This window comes from Trematomus bernacchii, unplaced genomic scaffold, assembly GCF_902827165.1.
Source record: "Trematomus bernacchii unplaced genomic scaffold, fTreBer1.1, whole genome shotgun sequence".
In the NCBI taxonomy this organism is placed as follows: domain Eukaryota; kingdom Metazoa; phylum Chordata; class Actinopteri; order Perciformes; family Nototheniidae; genus Trematomus; species Trematomus bernacchii.
This window is the reverse complement of record NW_022987849.1, coordinates 94,376-115,957: the sequence shown is the minus strand read 5'-3', so window position 1 is coordinate 115,957 and position 21,582 is coordinate 94,376. Positions and strand designations below refer to the sequence as shown.

At 41.6% G+C, this 21,582-nt stretch overlaps 1 long non-coding RNA gene across 1 annotated transcript; it reads left to right on the top strand.

Moving 5' to 3' along the window:
* The first annotated feature begins 6,443 nt into the window (after positions 1–6,443).
* LOC117468685 lies at positions 6,444–8,342 on the top strand. The gene is made up of 6 exons (XR_004554511.1): positions 6,444–6,502; positions 6,788–6,898; positions 7,003–7,100; positions 7,256–7,356; positions 7,595–7,653; positions 7,785–8,342. It is a non-coding gene; the product is annotated as an uncharacterized LOC117468685 (long non-coding RNA).
* Positions 8,343–21,582: the final 13,240 nt, after the last annotated feature.

Sequence of the window (21,582 nt, the reverse complement as noted above, 5' to 3'; positions counted from 1 at the left end):
TCAATTAGTGTGGCGCGGCACTCCGAAAGTGCACAACACAACATATATGTGCTGCAAAATGAAGCATTGCGCTCAAAACCACATAAGCACTTATCAAAAACAAACCTTTGCACCAAATGGCACACACTTCATTCGCAGCACTTTGTCCAACCAACTACACACTGATGTAATCAATCTAAACCACACTCATCTTTATGGGCTTTTTCTGCATGGGGAGAATTCTGCACCAAAGAAATATGTGCAGAAACACATATATACTGTTTGAACCAAACGCACCACCATGCATGCACAGAGAGAGTTGTGTGAACTAAAATATGCCTCTTTTCAAATACAGTAAATATAAAGTAAGTTTGAGGTACAAATATAAAGATTTTTTTTATTCAAATAAAATCTTATTTTCATTTGTGGCCTAGCTATGTGTGTCCCCAGCACCTCCTCACCATCACAGAGGATATCTCCCTCTCTTCCACTGCCTGTAGAAGAGGCATGAACACAGGGCTGATGCTCATACAGCTCCATGCTGAAAAGAACTCCTCAATCACTAAATCTCCATCTAGCTCTTCCTCTCGCTGTTAGTTCTTACATTTAGTCTTTTTACAGTGCTTACATCCTGATTGATGAGTCAACAATAAAGCAGTTCTGTGTTTATGGTCATTTGGCATGTGAATCTTTTAATTGATTTATGTGTGTAGCAATTTTAATGGCAGTGTTTAGAAAGTGGCAAACAAGAGAATATGTGTCTTACTTAGAGAACTGTGTGCAGTGCTTTGCTGAAAGAGTCTTTAAGACTTGAGCTGAGGTTTTGCTCTTTGAGTGTCTCTTTAAATAATGTGCTGTTTGTGTAATTGTAGTGTGTTAGCAATGGAACAAAACAGTACAATAACATAATTAATCTGTGTTGATGGAACAGGAGGGGATTTATTTGTGAAAGCAACAGGTAAATCCCAGAAAATCAAAGTGGTCTGTGGTTCTGAGGAAGCGGGCAAAGTCTTCATAGACTTTCATGCAAGCCCTACAGGTGCACACTGTGGTTCTGAGGAAGCCCTACAGGTGCACACTGTGGTTCTGAGGAAGCCCTACAGGTGCAAAAAACCCAGAGATGCCATCTCCAAACGCTTTTTCTGGCCCGCAATGTGCAAAGACAGATCAATGGGTGAGCAACCTTCATTATCGCAAACTCTTCTCATATCCACATAACTACTTCAGCCCACATACATCTGTTACAATTAATGATGCGTTATCAACCGTAGGGTTACAATGCATTCTTTCACCTTAAATTGTTATGTTGAGATGATAAATTAAAACATCAAGGAAATGTACCAATAACTATTTAAATGGTATGATAACATGACCATTTTGCTGCATTAAGGTTGCACAATGTCCAGTATGTATATGTAGTTAAAATAAAGACCTACATATTATTCATTTGCAGTATAACAGCTTGATAGGATGATTATAAAGAATCCTCTAACCTATTATTGTGATACTCATGTTAATATCTCATTATCACACCCTTGAGTTACCCTCTGCAAATAGAATACTTCATGGTCTTTCCATTGTTGTCTTTCGTAGGTCACACAACCCTTTGAACTAATCGGGATGGATTTGATTGGGAAGCTGGCAATAACCAAAAATGGGTACCAGTATGTCTGTGTCATGATAGATTACATGACCAAATGGGCACAGGCATACCCTCTCAGGACCAAATGGGCACAGGCATACCCTCTCAGGACCAAATGGGCACAGGCATACCCTCTCAGGACCAAATGGGCACAGGCATACCCTCTCAGGACCAAATGGGCACAGGCATACCCTCTCAGGACCAAATGGGCACAGGCATACCCTCTCAGGACCAAATCAGCGGAAGAAGTGACCGGGTGCATTCTGAAATTCTTCTATCAATTTGAAGCACCAAAAAGAATCCTCACAGATCAAGGCAGAGAATTTGTCAATGCCGTAAGTGTTTCTTAATAAAGGCTGAACATCTGTCATGAATAATCTCTGTTTACTTAATTTCAGTCTTATTTAAGACATTTTAATTTATTTTACACCATGCAATTATAATTAGTTTTGAGGAAGTCATTTCATGTTTTGTTCCACCAATTTTCAGATCAATACCCGGGTCTGTGAGGTTCTACAGATCAAAAGAAGTCTGTGTTCACCACATCATCCTCAGACCAATGGATTGGTGGAGAGGATGAGGCGAGCAGAGAGTCTGTGTTCATGCCCTGTTCCATTATTAGAAGCGGCAAGAAGTACCTGTCATAAAGATTAAATATGTATTTCAGTTTTGCTTAACTTTAATTGTTATGAACACATATTTTGTAAGTTAAAAAAGATAATGCAGTTTATTCAATATAAATAGAATGTTATAGAAACCTCTGTGTCTACATGTCAGAATTATACTTCAATCTCATCTGATCATTCTTTTTTTCAGAGCACTCAGCAAATTGGTCGGACAGAGGCCAGAGACGTGGGAGGAGCACCTTGATGCAGTAATGTTTGGTCTTCGGACAAAAAAGCAGATGACCACTAAATGTTCTCCCTATTTCCTCATGTTTGGGAGAGAAGCTCGCTACCCATCCAGGGTTCCCGCGGGGTCTTAAAAAGTCTTAAAAAGTCTTAAATTTGATAATCTGAATTTAAGGCCTTAAAAAGGTCTTAAATATGACCAAAAAAATAAGAAAGGTCTTAAATATGATTTAGAAGGTCTTAAAAATGATCGGATTTGAAAGGTACTTCTGTGTTGCGATCGCGTCTAAAATGTGTTTTGGGGGAAATGTCCGGGCTGCAAAGTAACGGTAATAGCCTTTCAGTTCCCCCCAACAATTTGTATTGAAATAAATCAACATGGAACCAGTAATCACTAACTCTGTTTCCCCCGGCCCCTTAACGGAGAACACCCAGCTAGTAACCTAGCAACCAAGCTTCAGCAAGCGGCAGTCAGAAACTCATGTCTCTTCGAATCTACTTACAAATAAATATGGGGAAGTGTAAGTTCAACCGTATTTGGTTGGAAAACATCGAATTTAGTGCTTGGTTGAAACCAGTGGAGGGGAACGTGTTTGAAGCCTGCTGCACCTTTTGCAAAATAAATTAGCGTTTGTTTGGCTAATGTAGCGTTAGCTAGTGCAGCGTTAGCTAGTGCAGCAGCTCCCGCAACAACACCGTTGGACCTCCGGGCGACGTTTGGGTCTTCGACGTCAACCCTAAAAGCGGAGGTGCTGTAGTGTATACGCTAAATACCGTAGTTAAACACCAATCATACAACAGCAACGATGAAAGATTGTAGCCAAGGCAGCAGAGCTCTGAATATAGCTCTTGTTACTCTCTCTCTCTCTCACACACACACACACACACACACACACACACACACACACACACACACACTAGGGCTGCTCGATTATGGCAAAAATCATAATCACGATTATTTAGGTCAATAATTGATATCACGATTATTAAATAAGATTATTCATTGACTTTGAAAACATCCATTTATTGAACTTTAAAGGGCCCATGTCATGGCCATTTCCACTGATCATAATTACATTGTTGAGGTATACTAAAATAGATTTATACTGTGCAATTTTCCAAACTCACATTGGTTTCGCATACAGCATCTCTGTCAAGCATGTGTATTCAGCAGTATTCACTTTCTCCACTAAACGACTCGTTGGAGCTCTTGCCCCCCCCTCCCTGTGAGCCTAGTGTGCTCCGATTGGTCAGCTCGGCCACTCGTTCTGATTAGTCAACCACCAGAGAGGCTGCGCCCATGTCTAACAGTGCTTTTCCCGGCTGCTCTCAGCGTAACATCAGTCTTATCATGGCGTCAGCACAGCCGTATATTTTATATACATATATATTTTTAACTGTTGTTATAGAAGAGTGTGACGGCCCCAGGGCCTTTGTCTTACGATGGGGTGGAGCTGAAGAGGCTAATCAGCACGATCACGGACACCTCCGGACACTACGGCCCCAGTCTCTCTCCAAAGCGGCTGCAGGAAGACTAACTCTGCGATCCTCTCAACCACCTATCTGCATTTACCACAATAAATGTGCCGTGGTTTTGTAAACTCGTGTATGTCTCCTTGTCTTTGTGGCCTACGAGCCGCTCATAACAAAGAGTAAGTTATTTTTACCCGTTATAAACTACTACTGTTTGATGAGAAATCAAATCATGGTTTGCTATATATGAATTCAGGGAAGAAAGGATAGGCCTACTAAGTATTTCCATTAAACTTTATTTTTAGAAATGTACAAAATGAACATAAATATACATATATACACGGTATATCATCCATTCCTCCTCCTTGCATCTTGCCTGCGCACAGTCGGTGCGGTGCCTTTTAGCACGACGCCTCAGTAGTAGTAGAAGTGCCTTTTAGCACGTCATGGATTGTCCGCCAGGATCTGGCTGGACGAAATCAAATGCAAATCACAAAATATTAGAGAAACTTAGTTGTTTTACATTCGTTAGTAGTAGTTGTGTAATGAACAGCTTGCCTGCTAATATGCTAACCTAGCTTTGTTTACCTTGGTAGCTAACACGATATGAACGTTAGCTTGGAGGAAAGGCAACTATAATGCAGTGTAATAAAACTACTATGAACAAAAGCTAGTGGTTCATATTAGGCTAGCAATAACGTGTTTATAATTGCAATCGTATACGGGTATTCCGCTACCATACAATGTAACTTGCATGAATACATTGTTTTGCGCTAGCATACAGCTAGCCTCGTTAGCTACATGCAGTATATGTACGGTCACAATGTACGGTAAACCGGAGTATACTGTATGAGTATTCCGTGTGTGTGACTGCAGACATTCTCCTGCCATGACAAACATGTAAGGCCATCTGCTGACATTGTAGTTGATATATTTAAACGCTAGCAACGTAGCATCACAAAAATGTTTTTCTGACCAAAGCTAGCTCAAGCTCCGTGTGTTAGATCGCTACGCCAGCTATAATGTAATTACGTTTCGCGACTGACCGGCAAATCACCCGCAGTATACTGTCAATAGGTATTTTGTGTGTGAATGCAGACATTCTCCTGCTATGAGATACATGTATGCAAGGCCATCTGCTGATATTAGAGTTGATATATGGAAACTCTAGCAACTTAGTTAGCACAGTTAGCACTGTGTCAATGGCTTAGCAGTCCAACACAGTTTACACATTTAAACAGTCTTGTTTGATAAATACACAAATAACAATGCAAACTTACAGGTTGTATACCCAGATCTTCCCCTGCTCCAAACGGTCCAAACAAGCTGTGCATATCCGGCCTCAAACTGGGCAATGTTTTGGAAGCTTTCGTCTGTGAAATGCCGGTTCTTCGAACCTCTGGAGGAGGAACACGCCGCTGCTGGTGTGGCCATAGCTCTTCGGGATTGGTCCATTTCGTTCCGGGTACCGCATGACATCAGGCGGTACCCGGAACTAAATGGAAGACTCAAATGGGCAGTGACGTATCTCCAACGAGGCGTTTTGGGGAGGTATTTTCTGTGTTAGAGTTTTACTCGCTACAGGGTGTACTTTGAGGGTTTTGACTCTGCACACCGTTTACATGCATAAAAACCTTCATAACACACAAGGGGACGGGTAATAACCGGAAAAGCATGACATGGGAGCTTTAAAACAAATAATAATTTGAACAGTATCTTTTTAACTGTTGATTACCCTGAACGTATAATTCAACTGAAAAACCAATACAAAAATAAATTAAATAAATGATATATTTAAATAAATAATATCAAAATAATAAATACCAATAAACAAGATCAACAAATATTTTGGAGCGCACTTCCACAAGCTACTAAACATATATAAATATGATAAATAAAAATAAATTAGACTAAAATTAATTAGATCAAATATGTTGTAGTGCACTGTCACAACCTAGCAAAGCTAAATAATAGGTTTTTTCGATTATGTTTTTGTAATTGTGGCAGGCCAAAATCGTAATTGCGATTAAAATACGATTAATTGCACAGCCCTAACACACACACAAGCACACACAGAGACACATACACACTTTTTGGCTAACACAGTTCTGTACTGTTATGCTGTTATGTTCAGTCATTGTTCTTATGTTGAACATGAATACATTTGATTTGTAAGTAATTATGGGACGTATTTCTTCTTTCATAGCAATTTTCCTTCATACTTTCTTGCCGTGAAATAGGTCTTAAATTCTATTCGAAGTGGTCTTAAAAAGGTCTTAAAAAGTCTTAAATTTGAGTTGGCGAAACCTGCAGGAACCCTGCCCATCAGAGGTGCCAGACCACTACATGGTTGGAATAGGTCATTATCAGCAACTAACTTTGAGCCTTGATGTGCCGTTGTTCCAAATTCTTGACATTTCAAATGTGTCAATGAAGCCATGTCAATAAGTGAAACAAAAGTTGTAAAGTGTTTTTTAAATATATATTTCAGATTGATCCATTGGACTATGATGTGATCTTGGGGATCGTCAATGATCACCACCACTGGACATTAACGGTGAGTGGAATCAAGGCATTAGTAAATACAAATTCCTGTAATCTCCCTGTGAGTAAAATAAAATAAAAACATTTTTTTTCTTTCCTCCCTTTCTTTGTTCTGTCTTAATAATTAATTAATATCACAGATGCAATAAGTACTATTATAAATCTTACTGTTCTTTTACAAAAACTAATATAATGCATGAAGAATATTGAGGGTGGTGAGGGTGGTTGGAGTGGTAGAGGGATTTTCCAAAATGCATACTTTTGAACATATTCTCTTTCTACTCTCATGACATGATAGGTCATGTAGAGGTCATGTAGAGGTCATGTATCCAGCCCAAAAGAGGGGCCAGTTCTTGGGTCCATTAGGGGAGTCCACTGTCAAAGTGAAAAGGTGCACGGAGATAACAAGGTAGATTTGAATTACTGTTTTTCAGCTGTCACCATCTACTATACATTGTAGATAGAATAAAACGGATGCAAACATCACAATTATATATTCTTTCCACAACTCAGAAGGTTCTTAAAAAGTAAAGGATGCAACATTTCCAAGTTGAAGTGCAACTCACCCCCAGCAACCAGATGGCACCTCATGTGGGGTGTTTGCCTTAAAGGTAAGCTACAAAACCAAGTTACACTTTGCTTTGAAAGAGCTTACATGTAAACGTAACGTACACACATTTCCGTCTTCCTTGATAAACATAACTCTATTGACTCAATTGTCTTTGCAATAATATTTTTTAAAACATTTCCTTTCATTTCACTGAAGTTTGCTGAAAGCATTTTGAGCTCAGAAGATGCCATCTCCTTCGCAACCACCAAACAGGCTATTGAAGAGCACAGATGGAACAACTCTGACCCAACAAACTGGTATGTTTACTCTTGCTAGCAGATGTATTGTAAATAAAATGTTTCCCTAAAAGTATTTGTTTAAATGCATATGCTTTTTAAGGCTACACTGAAAAGCTGAATAGGTTAGACAAGATTTTAAATATACAACTGCAATAAAAAATGAACTCGTATCTCACAGCGAAACAGGTGGTTAATTCAGTAAAATATGTACTGCATATTGATTGTCATTTCTTGTGCCAACTGTTTTTGTTAACAGATGACCTTAGCGCTATCTGTTGCTATTGTGCTGGCCAGAGGGACGAGTACACATACTGGGTACAAATTATATTGACATACAATCATGTTAATTATAGATTTGTAATAACTGAAACAACAAAAATGCTGTTTTTCCCTGCTATCATTATGAACTGAAAATATTAAACACAATGCAATTGTTTTTTTCATAGATCGCCTGTGATGTGTGTAACCGGTGGTTCCACCATGAATGTGTGGGCAGACCACCTACACACAGAACATACATTTGTGGTGGGTGCATATGAAATCCCCAACAGCTGCCTTAAAAAAGCCCCTCTTTAGGCAAACAGTTTATTTGCAGGGTGTGTGGCATCCTTCATGATGCAGGAGTCCTTTTTCCTGCACCTGCCGTCTCTGTTATGTGCCCCCCAAGGTATTTAAAGGAAGGGACCACCTTAACAGCTGCTCCTTGGATATAAAGGGGAGTGGGTGTAGTGCCTGACTTTCTTAAGTCCCTTTTGTAAGTGTTGAGGGACAGGTTATTTGTTTTGAACCAGACCTCAAGGAATGTATGTAAAGTTTTTGTATTTAATGTAATAATGATGTACTGCTTTCAAGAAAAATATAAACATAACTATGTACATTTCACCTTTCTTTTTTATTTCATGTTTCCAGGGGAAGAAAATCAGGACATACATATTAATGATTATGACTTGGAGAAATGACTTGGTCAGCATGCAAATACAAGATCTTAATCTTCCTAAAATGCTTTGGTGAGCACAAACTAGAGGGGAACAGCAAACACCAGTGTGATTTTGGTGAGTCTCTGACCATCCTGGACAAAGATCTAGGGGGGCTTCCAAATCCGGCAGCTACAACACCTGGTCTGCCGGATTTGGAAGCCCCTCTGTAGTTTTGTACCTGCTGGGCCCAGAGTAAAATGCTTTGGTGAGCACAAACTAGAGGGGAACAGCAAACACCAGTGTGATTTTGGTGAAGTTGTGACTGTCCTGGACAAAGTTGTAGGGGGGGTGCCATATCTGGCAGGAGAAATACCTGCTCTGCTGAACATGTTATGTAGAGAACAGTGCAGATCTTCCCTATTGACACCGGGAAAAACCTAGTCTAAAATAAGGAACATTAATAGTGTGATATAGGCACTAATCAATAATAAACTTTATTTTAGGGCACCTTTCAAAACATTCAATGTCACCTTAAAATAAAATAAAAAATAAAATATGAGTGGCATTACAATACAAACATGTGTTGAGTAGGAAACCACAGAGGAAAATTACATTCAAAGGAGCAATTAAAGCGAGTGGAGCCAGTTTGAACAGATTATAATCTTTTAGGCTTGATTGAAAATAACACAGTGTCTGACATTATCATATATGTTATATCATTACTGTTATATCATTGCTTATATTCGTGGTTATCAAGTATCAGACACTTAAACAACAGCGAAGGTTTTAAGAAATAGGACTATACTGACAAATGACATCTTATCCTTTCATTGCCTTTCCTTAAAAAGAGAAACCTTGCAATTGTATGCACATTATTTATTCAGCCGTTTGCTGTTTAATCTGATGTGAAATATATCATTCAAAAGAGAGAAAAAAGCTTTGAAAACTCGGCGAAACTCAATACAGGCGATGACGTCACTTTGCGCGTCCCCGCGGACAGGGCTTCAATCTACGGCAAGGCTTCAATCTACGGCATAACACCGGTGTTGTGCCAAATGATGCACCCCCGTCATGAAATGCCCCCCTTGTCACGGGATCGCGCATTTCTAAATGACACGTTTACACCTTAAAAGGATGTTTAAAACGAAAAGTAAACGTTCAGGGTTTTTATTAATGGTAATTTTCAGACTGAGTTGTTTAGTGGTAGCTCATATAGTCTTGATTCTTGTGGTTAAACTTTTCGCTCCGTATTTGATGGTAGTGGTGTCGAAATTCACTCGTCACTTCCTTTTCAGTTAAATCTTTTTTTGTTGTTATTGTTACGTCCTGTCTATATACACGTGCTTTAAAATGTATTGTTTAATTTTACATATCTGTCATATAATAATCAAAATATATGTTTACAAATGTTACATAGTCTTTGTCAGCATATTTTTGCCACGTTATGCACCCCTTGCTATTTTACATAATAAAAGTGTCACATTCATGAAACGTGCTCCATTCATTGGTACTAGTCCTACAACTATACCCTGGAAAATGCTTGAGGGTGGGAATAATACAAACATCTTTTTGGGGGGGGTGCATTTTATGACAGGCCTGGTTATCACAATATGCCCCCCCTTGCTATCTTACAAAATAAAGGTGTCACATTCATGAAACGTGCTCCATTCATTGGTACTAGTCCGAAAAGATTCTTTTGGCCTGGGATGTCTTCTGACATACATAAATGGGTAAGCTCTTCACTTTTTATAGCTTCAGCTTATCGCAATGCCTACTTGCATTTAAGTGTATGTATTATTTCCTTAAATTACAGAAATGTAAGAACCTGTTCTATTTGGTTGGGTCCTGTGTGAACTGACAGAAAAAGGTATTCAGATAACCTGTGTATGTGTTTTGAACAGGTGTCAGAATGTGCAGTGTGCCAGGCAGCTGCTCATCCTATCAAACAGGAGGTGGAATATACCCCAATAAAAGTCATGTTTTTTACCACATTCTCAAAATCAATGTCTGTTGTTGTATCACAAAACACATTTACCTCACAGATCACATCCATCTCAGCAGATAATGTAGAAAGGAAGAAAGCTCTGATTGATTTGAGCAGAATTATTATCCCTACACAACATGCTCACAAACATTATATCCAGAATAAAATGTATAATTATTATTTGTCCTTTTTTTCAAGGTTGAACATCCATTTGAGCTCATTGGCATGGACTTGATTGGCAGATTAAAAACTACCAATAGTGGGCATGTATATATTTGCGTTATGGTAGACTACCTCACCAAATGGCCACAAGCATATCCTCTGAAAACCAAAACAGCAACTGAGGTGACAGAATGCATTGTCAAGTTTTTCCATCAGTTTGAGGTGCCGAAAAGAATCCTGACTGACCAAGGAAGAGAGTTTGTCAATGCGGTCATTTTGAAAATGGTTTAAACATGTTTTGCAAAAATATTGTAGTTGTGTTTTCATCTATATAAAACGTTATACAATGTTCTTTATATTTACAGATCAACAAGAATGTATGTGCCAAGATGGGGATTCAGAGAAGTCTCTGTTCGCCCTATCACCCTCAAACAAATGGGCTGGTAGAGAGGATGAACGGCACCATACAAAGGTGAGGCAAATGCCAGTCGGACCATATATATATATATATATATATATATATATATATATATATATATATATATATATACACAGTATATAATGCCTATTATCAGTACAAATTCTGTTATTTTTTTTTAGAGCTCTCAGGAAGCTGGTGGCAGACAAACCAGAAGACTGGGATGAGTACCTAGATGCAGTCATGTTTGGCTTGAGGACAAAAAAGCAGATGACAACTAAGTTCTCCCCATACTTTCTGATGTTTGGCCGAGAGGCTCGGTATCCAACCGAGGTGCCAGAAAACTTCATGGTTGGTAAACACGTCTCAATATAACTTAAGGTATATCAAGTTAATGTTGAAAACATTTACTGAAGGAATATCAAAACATGTATTCACAGGTAGACAGCAGTGTTGAGGATGTTGTGGCTGAGGAAAAGGTTTCCCAGGGCGTTAAAAACCTTGAGGAAATCAAGGACATTCTCCATGGCAATATTGCCAAGCAGGAAAAAAGCACCAGGGAGCGCTTGAGACACGGCATTCCTAAATGTCACTTCAGAGTAGGTGACCAGGTGTGGCGACAGAATGTGAGGAGCCAACAAAGAAAAGGTGGCAAGCTTGAGGCAAACTTCCTTGGCCCTTTCCAAATTACAGCACTAGAGGAGAAAAGTGCTGATCTGCTGTCGGAGGGTGGTAACGTTTAAAAAAAATCAATGTGGATCACTTGAAAATATCCAAAGCAGAGCTGCCCCGAATCCCTCACCAAATTAAAAAAACAGCAACAACAGCAGCACCCTCCACATCACCAGCCTACATGGAAGCTCCATCAGCGTCAGCCTCACCTGCTCCATCAGCGTCAGCCTCACCTGCTCCATCAGCGTCAGCCTCACCTGCTCCATCAGCGTCAGCCTCACCTGCTGCTCCATCAGCGTCAGCCTCACCTGCTGCTCCATCAGCGTCAGCCTCACCTGCTGCTCCATCAGCGTCCAGCCTCACCTGCTGCTCCATCAGCGTCAGCCTCACCTGCTGCTCCATCAGCGTCAGCCTCACCTGCTGCTCCATCAGCGTCAGCCTCACCTGCTGCTCCATCAGCGTCAGCCTCACCTGCTGCTCCATCAGCGTCAGCCTCACTGCCATCAGCAGCCTCACACTGCTGCCCCATCAGCATCAGCCTCACCTGCTGCTCCATCAGCGTCAGCCTCACCTGCTGCTCCATCAGCATCAGCCTCACCTGCTGCTCCATCAGCGTCAGCCTCACCTGCTGCCCCATCAGCGTCAGCCTCACCTGCTGCTCCATCAGCGTCAGCCTCACCTGCTGCTCCATCAGCATCAGCCTCACCTGCTGCTCCATCAGCGTCAGCCTCACCTGCTGCTCCATCAGCGCCAGCCTCACCTGCTGCTCCATCAGCGCCAGCCTCACCTGCTCCATCAGCGCCAGCCTCACCTGCTGCTCCATCAGCGTCAGCCTCACCTGCTGCTCCATCAGCGCCAGCCTCACCTGCTGCCCCATCAGCGCCAGCCTCACCTGCTCCATCAGCGCCAGCCTCACCTGCTGCTCCATCAGCGCCAGCCTCACCTGCTGCTCCATCAGTGTCTGCCTCACCTGCTGCCCCAATAGCGTCAGCCTCACCTGCTGCCCCATCAGCGCCAGCCTCACCTGCTGCCCCATCAGCTCCATCAGCGTCAGCCTCACCTGCTGCTCCATCAGCGTCAGCCTCACCTGCTGCCCCATCAGCGTCAGCCTCACCTGCTGCCCCATCAGCGTCAGCTTCATCTGCTGCTCCATCAGCGCCAGCCTCACCTGCTGCCCCATCAGCGTCAGCTTCATCTGCTGCTCCATCAGCGCCAGCCTCACCTGCTGCCCCATCAGCGTCAGCCTCACCTGCTGCCCCATCAGCGTCAGCCTCACCTGCTGCTCCATCAGCGTCAGCTTCATCTGCTGCTCCATCAGCGCCAGCCTCACCTGCTGCCCCATCAGCGTCAGCCTCACCTGCTGCTCCATCAGCGCCAGCCTCACCTGCTGCCCCATCAGCGTCAGCCTCACCTGCTGCCCCATCAGCGTCAGTCTCACCTGCTGCCCCATCAGCGTCAGCCTCACCTGCTGCTCCATCAGCGTCAGCCTCACCTGCTGCTCCATCAGCGTCAGCCTCACCTGCCCCATCAGCGTAGCCTCACCTGCCCCATCAGCGTCAGCCTCACCTGCTGCTCCATCAGCGTCAGCCTCACCTGCTGCCCCATCAGCGTCAGCCTCACCTGCTGCTCCATCAGCGTCAGCCTCACCTGCTGCTCCATCAGCGTCAGCCTCACCTGCTGCTCCATCAGCGTCAGCCTCACCCTCACCTGCTGCCCCATCAGCGTCAGCCTCACCTGCTGCTCCATCAGCGTCAGCCTCACCTGCTGCTCCATCAGCATCAGCCTCACCTGCTGCTCCATCAGCGTCAGCCTCACCTGCTGCTCCATCAGCGTCAGCCTCACCTGCTGCCCCATCAGCATCAGCCTCACCTGCTGCTCCATCAGCGTCAGCCTCACCTGCTGCTCCATCAGCGCCAGCCTCACCTGCTCCATCAGCGCCAGCCTCACCTGCTGCTCCATCAGCGTCAGCCTCACCTGCTGCTCCATCAGCGTCAGCCTCACCTGCTGCTCCATCAGCGTCAGCCTCACCTGCTGCCCCATCAGCGTCAGCCTCACCTGCTGCCCCATCAGCGTCAGCCTCACCTGCTGCTCCATCAGCGTCAGCCTCACCTGCTGCTCCATCAGCGTCAGCCTCACCTGCTGCTCCATCAGCGTCAGCCTCACCTGCTGCTCCATCAGCGTCAGCCTCACCTGCTGCCCCATCAGCGTCAGCCTCACCTGCTGCTCCATCAGCGCCAGCCTCACCTGCTGCTCCATCAGTGTCAGCCTCACCTGCTGCCCCATCAGCGTCAGCCTCACCTGCTGCTCCATCAGCGTCAGCCTCACCTGCTGCCCCATCAGCGTCAGCCTCACCTGCTGCTCCATCAGCGCCAGCCTCACCTGCTGCCCCATCAGCGTCAGCCTCACCTGCTGCTCCATCAGCGCCAGCCTCACCTGCTGCTCCATCAGCGTCAGCCTCACCTGCTGCTCCATCAGCGTCAGCCTCACCTGCTGCCCCATCAGCGTCAGCCTCACCTGCTGCCCCATCAGCGTCAGCCTCACCTGCTGCTCCATCAGCGTCAGCCTCACCTGCTGCTCCATCAGCGTCAGCCTCACCTGCTGCCCCATCAGCGCCAGCCTCACCTGCTCCAATAAATACTGTCACTCTAACTGACAAATGTAGGTGTTTTGATATTGAGTGTTACATTTGAATAGTAATGATGTAAACATGAACTAAATCTTTAACTATATCATGGTTGGTAAGTAAATGCATTACTGTATTCTTTTCAGATGTGCAGGAGGCATGGGCTGGGAAGGATGCACACGTCCTCCTTTCAAAAATAGGGCCATACAAACTTTTTTTTTGGGACATCACAAAGACTGGTCCAAACAAGGAGCTGGAGAGTGAGGTATTGCTTTGTCACATTATAATTTATATTTTTATATTTTATATAATTCCGTTCCCTAATGGGCAATATTTGTTTTAATGAAAGTCACAAAACATTGTATTACAGTTTTATTGACTTAAATCATAAAAGGAAATTCAGTGACGTTACAACAATGTAGTTGATAGTATTACAGTAAACATGCCTCTTTTTAATACATTGTGATCATTGTTCTCATCGGTGATCAATGCCTACCTTACACTCATTGTAAGAAGATTCAACCAGGGCAATGACGGTCAAGCAGCTGTTATTGACAGCTACGCTATGACCGCCATCTGGAAACACACATTTGGAAGAATCCGGGTATGTACATGATTGGAATGACTTTGCATTTGTAAATGTTGCAAATGTGCATTTTTCAACAGGAATGTAATACTTTTGCAAATACTCTCAGATTGATCCAATGGCACACACAGTCAAGTTTTCAGTTTTGGCGGCAGTTCCTGTTTGTCTAGAAGTCTTGTCATCAGGGCTCTATACATAGAGTTAACCACGGCAGATATGTCATATTTAATGCAGCCGAAACGTGTATTACAATGCCGTTATGTGATGACTTCCAAAGAGAAAAGCAAGCACACTCGGAATAATGTATTATTTAATTGTTTTATACAGTCTAGTTGCTACAGAGGATTGTGGGTAATGTCATGTCTTCCATCCAAAACTCATAGAAAACGACTTGTTTCTCAGAATTGAAGGGGAAAACGTGACAAAAGCATTGAACACTAAAACCTATCAATGTCGTTTAATTACCAAGATAATCTGGTGTTTTTGAGTTGATGAGTAGTGGAGATATCTCTGTCAAATCAATCGACAGTAAGGGGAATACTTACTTCCGGGTGTACAATCCTCCGTTATCCAATGGGAATGGACGCTCACATTGCCTTTAACAGCCTCCGACACAAACGAATGCCGTGCTTCCCTAAGCGTCACATACCGCCGCAGATGGGAATACATTGCAATCAGTTGAAAGCTCTTTGCGTCCGTTTATGAAGCTGAAGGAGCCTCGGAGCGTCACAACTGCACGCCTCGGGACCCTGACCAAGCATCGCTCCTGGACGCTTCGGGACCCTGACCAAGCATCGCTCCTGGACGCTTAGGGAGTGAGAGTGTGTTGATTGCTACTATATTTGGCATCTTCAGCATTAACTGATAAAGGATTAATGTTTTGCTTGTTTTTCAATACATTTTTGTTGAAAATGTATTTCTTTCTCATAACACAACATTTATGTTTTTGAAAGATTTTTGATAATTGAAGGAATGGTTAGAATGTTAGTGGTAAATACATTTGAGATATTCTATTATCATAAAAAACAACATAATGCATACCTCAGAGTTCCCGTTAGCCGGTAATTACCGAACTATGACCGGTAAAATATGCTGAAGACCGGCATATCTAAATCTCTCCGGTCAAAATGTCCGGTCAAAATAATTTCCTTTTAGCGCAATACCGCTTCAGTTGCGCCACTTATGTGACAGACAAGAATAGTCAATTCTAATGTCTAACACTTAATGTGGAGAAAGAGATGTCCTGTATGGGTTGATTGTGCGTTGATCTGTTGGTAATGCCTCAGGGTTCCGGTGGGCATGTAAACAAATGCATAATGCTGCGCTATACTTTGCGGCCTCACCCTGTTGCATAGCGACGCTTATTGTTTAGGTGTCTTTTAATAAGCAGGTAGTCATATCATTAGCTAGAACTAGCTAGATCTGATCGATATGGACATAAACGCGAGTGAAGTCTAATCTGACGGGAGAGAGAGATCAGCTGCTGCTGACGAGTCGACACGCAGCTCTGCATGATCACATGCAGCGGTGAGCGGAACAAAACACACACTTCAGGTTAGAATATCACACGTAGCTATTTTAATTACCTCTCAAACTACCTAAGTTATAGATAGGCCTATGTTTAGTTTTACTGTCGGGTCACTCATTACGGGATCCGCGAGCTGCATGATACTGACGGGCTGTCAGGAGAGGGAGAGAGCGCTCCGTTTATTATTCCCGTGTTATTGTAAGTTACTGAACACTTTTGAATAATGTAGTTAATCTACTATAATTAGTTTGTTTAATATCGAATCATATCAATTAGTTTTAAAGCTCAATAAATAACAAAGAAGACCTTTGACCGGCACTTTTCTACTTTTGTCCGGAAGATTTCAACTTTAACGGACATGTTGACCGGCGAAAAAATATTCTAACGGGAACTCTGGCATACCTTACATAAGTATTTATTGTTTTCTCAGATTTACTGTGACATTTGTCAGCGGTGGTACCACCACCAATGTGTACAAAGGCCTCCAGTGGATCAACCGTACTTGTGCCCTGGATGCACATAATGCCCCGAAGGAACCATCATTAACTTGTTACGGTTTTGTATTTATGTTTTCATTTTCCACCTTTGTTTTGAAATGTTTTCCTCCTTGTGTCTTCTCTGTTCCTTCTTCCTGTGTTTGCCTTCCTGTCGTTAGTTTCCCTGGTGTGTCTGATTGTCTGATTGTGTTCACCTGTTGCCCTTGTGTTTCTGCCTCCCTTACCCCAGCTGTGTCTTGTCTTGTGATTACCCCTCTCTGTATTTAGTCTTGTCTTCCCCTGTGTGCCTTGTCGGTTCATTGTTGGTTTTTCCTGTCTCCCTCCATGTCAGTCATGTTTGTTTCTCCTGTCTCCCTCCATGTTAGTCACGGTCAGTCTTTCGGTAAATGTTTTTTCCTTTTGCTTTCGTTTTGTTTCAAGTCATGTTTTTTGTCATCAGCTTTTTGTAATAAAGCTCGTTTTTGTTTATAGACCTTTACCCTTTTTGTAGTCTGCATTTGGGTCCTACCCTTTCCACATTACCTAACAAACTGTCCACTGTCATTTCAACCCATGCAACTATTGTTAGTATAGGGAATTATTAAGTGTTCAGTAAAAAAGTCAACACCTTTATGTAGTCTTTAGAGTCCCATAATTACCATATTGGTCTTGAGTAAGACATGGGTTTCCAACATAGGAAACAACTCAGTGTTCATGAGGAAGGTTGAGGATTGGTTTTCAATATGACCGTTATTTTGCAGGTTTATCTGAAATATTTGAACGGTGCAGTTAACATTTATCATAGTTTTGGTCAGATATGATTTAGCTAAAAAGGGTTCAGGTGATGACAGATGATAATGAATGCCTACTAACTACGACTACTAACCAGGCCTGTCATAAAATGCACCCCCCCCCCAAAATATGTTTCTATTATTCCCACCCTCAAGCATTTTTCAGGGTATAGTTGTAGGGCTAGTACCAATGAATGGAGCACGTTTCATGAATGTGACACCTTTATTTTGTAAGATAGCAAGGGGTGCATAACGTGGCAAAAATATGCTGACAAAGACTATGTAACATTTGTAAACATATATTTTGATTATTATATGTAAAATTAAACAATACATTTTAAAGCACGTGTATATAGACAGGACGTAACAATAATAACAAAAAAAAAAGATGAAAAAAAACTGAAAAGGAAGTGACGAATGAATTTCGACACCACTACCATCAAATACAGAGCGAAAAGTTTAACCACAAGAATCAAGACTATATGAGCTACCACTAAACAACTCACAGTCTGAAAATTACCTTTAATAAAAACCCTGAACGTTTACTTTTCGTTTTAAACATCGTTTTAAGGTGTAAACGTGTCATTTAGAAATGCGCGTTCCCGTGACAAGGGGGGCATTTCATGACGGGGTGCATAATTTGGCACAACACCGGGACGCCAATACGGAAGTGCCACAAACTGCAGTTCATATATTGGCCGATAGGCGCTGACTGCAGAAAGGAGCAATTTCCATAGAGCCCCATGTTAAAATGCCCAATTTTACAGCATAAAAAATATGTTTCTACCTATGGATCCAATAAATATTATTATAGATATAGTTAGATTCCACCTTCATGATTATGGATCTGTGAGTGAATTGTTTTCTAACATGACCCTTTTATTTATATTAGTTTTTTTATATATTTTCTTTTTTTGCATACATTTGGGGCGTGGTCACATTGAGTGACAGCTCTGTCAAGTGACTGCAGCTGTTAGCTTCTTGTCTCTCTGCTAGCTGCTCCGTCCGTGAAGCTACAGGGACTCTGCCTGCTCAGTTCATCCAGGGAACACAACTTGACCCCGGCCGTGTTTGTTTGTTCTTCATGCTTATATATTGGACTATTGTGACTCGCTCTGCGGTTAAAACAGACGGTGCATGAATGCCGTTTTGCGGTAAGTGAAATTCGAGTACTTTATGTGTTTATGATTTTAATCAGCTACGTAATGAATGTGTTAGCGTGTAAGCGAGTGCTAGCTACATCGGTGCTAACGATGCTAATCGTAGCCTCCAAGTTAAAACCATAGACCGTATATATACAGGGTTCCCGCGGGGTCTTAAAAAGTCTTAAATCTGATAATCTGAATTTAAGGCCTTAAAAAGGTCTTAAATATGACCAAAAAAATAAGAAAGGTCTTAAATATGATTTAGAAGGTCTTAAAAATGATCGGATTTGAAAGGTACTTCTGTGTTGAGATCGCGTCTAAATGTGTTTTGGGGGAAATGTCCGGGCTGCAAAGTAACCAGTACGGTAAGAGCCTTTCAGTTCCCCCCAACAATTTGTATTGAAATAAATCAACATGGAACCAGTAATCACTAACTTTGTTTCCCCCGGCCCCTTATTGGAGAACACCCAGCTAGTAACCTAGCAAGCTTCAGCTAGCGGCAGTCAGAAACTCATGTATCTTAGAATCTACTTAAAAATAAATATGGGGAAGTGTAAGTTCAACCGTATTTGGTTGGAAAACATCGAATTTAGTGCTTGGTTGAAACCAGTGGAGGGGAACGTGTTTGAAGCCCGCTGCACCTTTTGCAAAAGAAAGTAGCGTATGCTAATGTAGTGTTAGCTAGTGCAGCAGCTCCTGCAACAACACCGGCGGACCTCTGGGCGACGTTTGGGTGTATGTCAACCCTAAAAGCGGAGGTGCCGTAGACGCTAAATACCGTAGCTAAACACCAATCATACAACAGCATGATGAAAGATTGTAGCCAAGGCAGCAGAGCTCTGAATATAGCTTCTCTCTCTCTCTCTCTCTCTCTCTCTCTCTCTCTCTCTCTCTCTCTCTCTCTCTCTCTCTCTCTCGCTCTCGCTCTCGCTCTCGCTCTCGCTCTCGCTCTCGCTCTCGCTCTCTCTCTCTCTCTCTCACACACACACACACACACACGGGCTGCTCGATTATGGCAAAAATCATAATCACGATTATTTTGGTCAATAATTGATATCAAGATTATTAAATACGATTATTCATTGACTTTGAAAACATCCATTTATTGAACTTTAAAACAAATAATAATTTGAACAGTATCTTTTTAACTGTTGATTACCCTGAACGTATAATTCAACTGCAAAACCAATACAAAAATAAATTAAATAAATTATACATTTAAATAAATAATATCAAAATAATAAATACCAATAAACAAGATCAACAAATATTTTGGAGCGCACTTCCACAAGCTACTAAACATATATAAATATGATAAATACAAATAAATTAGACTAAAATTAATTAGATCAAATATGTTGTAGTGCACTGTCACAACCAAGCAAAGCTAAATAATTTCGTAATTGTGGCAGGCCAAAATCGTAATTGCGATTTAAAATACGATTAATTGCACACCCCTAACACACACACACAAGCACACACAGACACATACACTTTTTAACACGCTAACACAGTTCTGTTATGCCTTTACATTTACTTTGTAAGTAATTATGGGACGTATTTCTTCTTTCATAGCAATTTTCCTTCATACTTTCTTGCCGTGAAATAGGTCTTAAATTCTATTCAAAGTGGTCTTAAAAAGGTCTTAAAAAGTCTTAAATTTGAGCAGGCGAAACCTGCAGGAACCCTGTATATAAAGGTTAAAACAAAATAGACAAGTGTTAAGCGTTAAGTGGGATAATACTGTAGAACAAATGGCTTCTGTTTGAGGTTGGTAAAATAAGGTCATCCTTGTAACTTAGAGAGATATTTTATTATGTAGGTAGGAACTGTATGCATCGCTAAGGTTAATTTAAATTGGCTATGCTCAAGTATGTAGACAAGCTAACGTTGAAGTAGTGTATGTGAAATCAACCTCACAATAAGATGTGTGTATATTACAATTATTAATGTCATATTTCAAGATGATTACTTAGATATTACAATATGGTTGGTTGAGCTGGAGTTCATTATTGAGCTTACACGTTAACGTCACAGTCATCTGAAGAACGAACCCAAACCTTGTTGTTTTTATTAATTGCATTACCAAATTGGTATCAAATAAACAGTAAGCATTGGTAACACAACTTCCAAAGTTACAGTAAAATAAAAAGGACCCTGACTCGGACAATACACAATCCAACATGTTCAACAGAAGAGAATCAGTTATATTGTTTGTACACATGGTTCTTTACATATATATCTGTTTGTTTAAAGTGTCCAGGTGATGCAGACAGGATGGACCAGAGAGTGAGAGACAGAACTGGACTCCTCACAGCAGTGAACTTCAGCACAGGTACAAATACTCTTTTTTTCATACTGTACAAAGAATCAAGAAAGATATTGGTTTAAATAAATGAAGTATTGACTTTAATACACTGATATACATTCCATTAACCCTCCGGTATCATTCGATTGGACTACGCAAATTAGTCATTCGAGACAAAAATGTCCACTGCAAAAGACTTTGATAAAAACATTATATTAAAAGGTTTTTTTCACAACTTTTTTTGGGTTCAATCTTTGTGCTAGGGCGTAGCTTTACAGCCTTCACACAGATCGCCATTACAGCAGTATGTCTGAACAGGTTAGCAAATGCCTGATAGTTTAAATAGAAAAGACTGCGGAGCTTACAAAAATGAAATAAAATGTTACAAAAAACATATAAACACCCAACCGATTACTGTTTGGGTTTGAGGCGACATTGATACGGCGAAGCTACAAGCTACGTAGTAGAGATAACTTTATCAGGAAAAACACCGCTAAATAAAAAGGAATGCAAATATTAACATGGAAAAACGTACAGCTTCCAAATAGGATGTGTCTTGGTCCCGGATGGTTGGTATTGATCCAGTTTTTAGCCTTAGATTGGAAGCATATCCTCTTTTCACTTGAGGGAAGTT